This window comes from Colobus angolensis, unplaced genomic scaffold (genome assembly GCF_000951035.1).
Source record: "Colobus angolensis palliatus isolate OR3802 unplaced genomic scaffold, Cang.pa_1.0 Scaffold9, whole genome shotgun sequence".
NCBI lineage: Eukaryota > Metazoa > Chordata > Mammalia > Primates > Cercopithecidae > Colobus > Colobus angolensis.
Window position 1 is genome coordinate 6,864,661 of NW_012122931.1, and position 3,430 is coordinate 6,868,090.

Consider the following 3,430-nt stretch of genomic DNA (forward strand, 5'->3'; position numbering starts at 1 on the left):
TTTTGTATTTTTAGTAGAGACAGGGTTTCACCATGTTGGCCAGGCTGGTCTGGAACTCCTGACCTCAGGTGATCCGCCCATCTCAGCCTCCCAAAGCGCTGAGATTACAAGCATGAGCCACCACGCCTTGCCTGTTTTTGTTTTTTAGACAGGGTCTTGCTCTGTCACCCAGGCTGGAGTGCAGTGGTGTAAACATGACTCTGCAGCTTCATCCTCTCAGGCTCAACCATCTTCCCACCTCAGCCTCCAGAATAGCTGGGACTACAGGCGTGCACCACGATGCCTGGCTAAAATTTTTTTTCCAGCTAATTTTATTATTACTATTTTTTGAGATGGAGTCTTGCTTTGTCACCCAGGCTTTAGTGCAATGGCATGATCTTGGCTCACTGCAACCTTTGCCTCCCAGAGTTAAGTGATTCTCCTGCCTCAGCCTACCGAGTAGCTGGGATTATAGGTGTTCACCACCATGCCCAGCTAATTTTTGTATTTTTAGTAGAGGTGGGATTTCACCATGTTGGAAAGGCTGATCTTGAACTCCTGACCTTAGGTGATCTGCCTGCTTCAGCCTCCCAAAGTGCTGGGATTACAGGCATGAGCCACTGCACCTGGCCCACCTGAGATCAGGAGTTCGAGACCAGCCTGGCCAACATAGTGAAACCCTGTCCCTACTAAAAATACAAAAATTAGCCAGCTATGGTGGCGCACTCCTGTAATCCCAGCTACTTGGGAGGCTGAGGCACAAGAATTGCTGGAGCCCAGGAGGTGGAGGTTGCCATGAACTGAGATTGTGCCCTTGCACTACAGTCTGGGTGAGAGAGTGAGACTCTGTCTTAGAAAAGAAAAAAAAAGGCTGGGCACGGTGGCTCACGCCTGTAATCCCAGCACTTTGGGAGGTCAGGGTGGGTGGATCACGAGGTCAGGAGTTCAAGACCAGCCTGACCAACATGGTGAAACCCATCTCTACTAAAAATACAAAATTCTCTGGGCGTGGTGGCAGGTGCCTGTAGTCCCAGCTTCCCGGGAGACTGATGCAGGAGAATAGCTGGAACCTGGGAGGCGGAGCTTGCAGTGAGTGGAGATTGCACCACTTCTCTCCAGCCTGGGTGACAGAGTGAGACTTCGTTTCAAAAAAAAAAAGAAAAAACAGAACAAAATCAAGCAATATTTAGATAAGCAGAATCCAACAAAATGGTGAGGAAAGCTGGGTGGGAGTGGAGGGTATCAGCAAAACTCAGTTCTTTGAAAAAATTAGGTAACTTGAACCTAGGACCAAATGGGCTGTTACACCACCCCATTTAGAGTCCTTATTGGCATAGAGATGATAAAAGTGGACTCTGGGATGGTCTATCATGATCTCAGGATAGCAGGATAGGGGAACTCTGAGCCGTGGTCAAAATATTTGGTCAATGTACAGCCTCAGACAGCTGGGAACACCACCCCAAATCACCTGCATAAGAAGATGTTTTCCTTATCCCGTGTCTTTAACTCTAAGAAGGGTGGAGTTGAACAATCAATGATTGTTAAAAATGTACCAAATGTGTAAGCGTCATGAGGTGTTTAAGCTGAGTTTTAAAATTAAAATTTTGCTGGGCGTGGCAGCTCATGCCTATAATCCCAGCATTTTGGGATCCTCACATAGGAGGACTGCTTGAGCCCAGAAGTTTGCGACCAGCCTGGGCAACACAAGGAGACCCTGTCTCTAAAAAAAAAAAAAAAATAGCCAGGCGTGTTGGTGTGTGCCTGTAGTCCCAGCTACTAGGGAGGCTGAGAAGGGAGGATCACTTGAACCTAGCAAGTCAAGGCAGCAGTAAATGGAGATCTGTACTCCAGCCTGGGCAACAGAGCGAGACCCTATATCAGAAAAAAAGAAAAAGTCACCCAGCAGGCTGAGCACGGTGGCTCACGCCTGTAATCCCAGCGCTTTGGGAGGCCAAAGCAGGTGGATCACTTGAGGTCAGGAGTTCAAGACCAGCCTGGCCAACATGGTGAAACCTTGTCTCTACCAAAAATACAAACATTAACGGGCATGGTGACGCTTGTCTATAGTCCCAGCTACTCTGGAGACAGAGGTGGGAGAACCATTTGAACCCAGGAGGTGGAGGTTGCAGTGAGCCGAAATCAAACCACTGTACTCTAGCTTGGGTGACAGAGCAAGACCCTGTCTCAAAACAGACAAACAAACAAACAAAAACCCCACCAGCAACCTTGCTGACAAATCCATAGGCCCCCACGTCTTCCAGTTGCCTGCCTGGATGAACTGGGCACCTGGGGGAGGGGCGTGGCCCCCAGGCTACTCATCTTGGCCTTCACAGCCGAAGGGCCTGCGCTGAGCCTCAGCTTACTGTGTTTACTGACTGGGTAATGTGACCTCTGTGAAGCTGGTCACCTATCTATAGAATGGGGATTAAAACAACACCCACTTGCTCATTCTCTTTCATCCCACCCACGTGTGTTAATCGCATGCTCCTGTAAGCCAGCCACTGCTCTGGGTGCTAGGACTTGGTACTCAAGGACAGATGAGGCTCTAGGTCTCACAGAGATTATGACATAAGGGGAGCAGGCAAGAAAATAATGGAGTGATGAGCACAGGGAGGAGATCTGGCTGGTCAGTGAAGCAGAGGCTGGGGACCTGATTTATTTGATATGTAAGTGTGTATGTAAATTTTTTTTTTTTTTTTTTTTTTTTGAGACTGAGTCTGACTTTGTCCCCCAGGCTGGAGTGCAGTGGCACGATCTTAGCTCACTGCAACCTCTGCCTCCTAGGCTCAAGTGATTCTCCCACCTCAGCCTCCTGAATAGCTGGGACTACAGGTGCACACCATGACACCTGGCTAATTAAGACCCTCAACTCTTAAAAAAAAAAAAAAGCTAAAATGATAAATTTTACGTTATGCACATTTTATCACACCCATATAAAAACCATAAAAACAAAACAAAAGCTCTTTCTTGACCTCATAACTCTTTACAATTACTGCATTCCTCTGCCTCCTTTAGAGCAAAACTCCTGGAAAGGTTGTCTCTAGTCACCGTCCCCGGTTCCTCTCTTTCAATGTTCCCCTGAATCCATGCTAATCAGACTTTCCCTTGCCAACACATTCCTGAAATGACTCTTGTCAAGGTCAACAATGACTTCCTCCTTGTTAAATCCAGCAGCTCCTTCTCAGCAGCATCTCACACAGCTGGTCACTGCCTCCTCCCAAAAGACACTGCCTTCAGGAGGCTCCTCCTGGTCTCCCCATCTCCCTCCCTGGTTCCTTCTCAGTCTCCTTTGTGGGGCTCCTCCTCTCCTGAGCTCTCCTCTGGCCCTGGCTCTTCCTCTGCCCACATCCAGTCCCTTGGTGACATCAACTCAATATTGCCATGGTTTTTCTTATTGTTTTGATATAGAGTCTCACTCTGTTGCCCAGCCTTGCTCTGTTGTGCAGTGGTG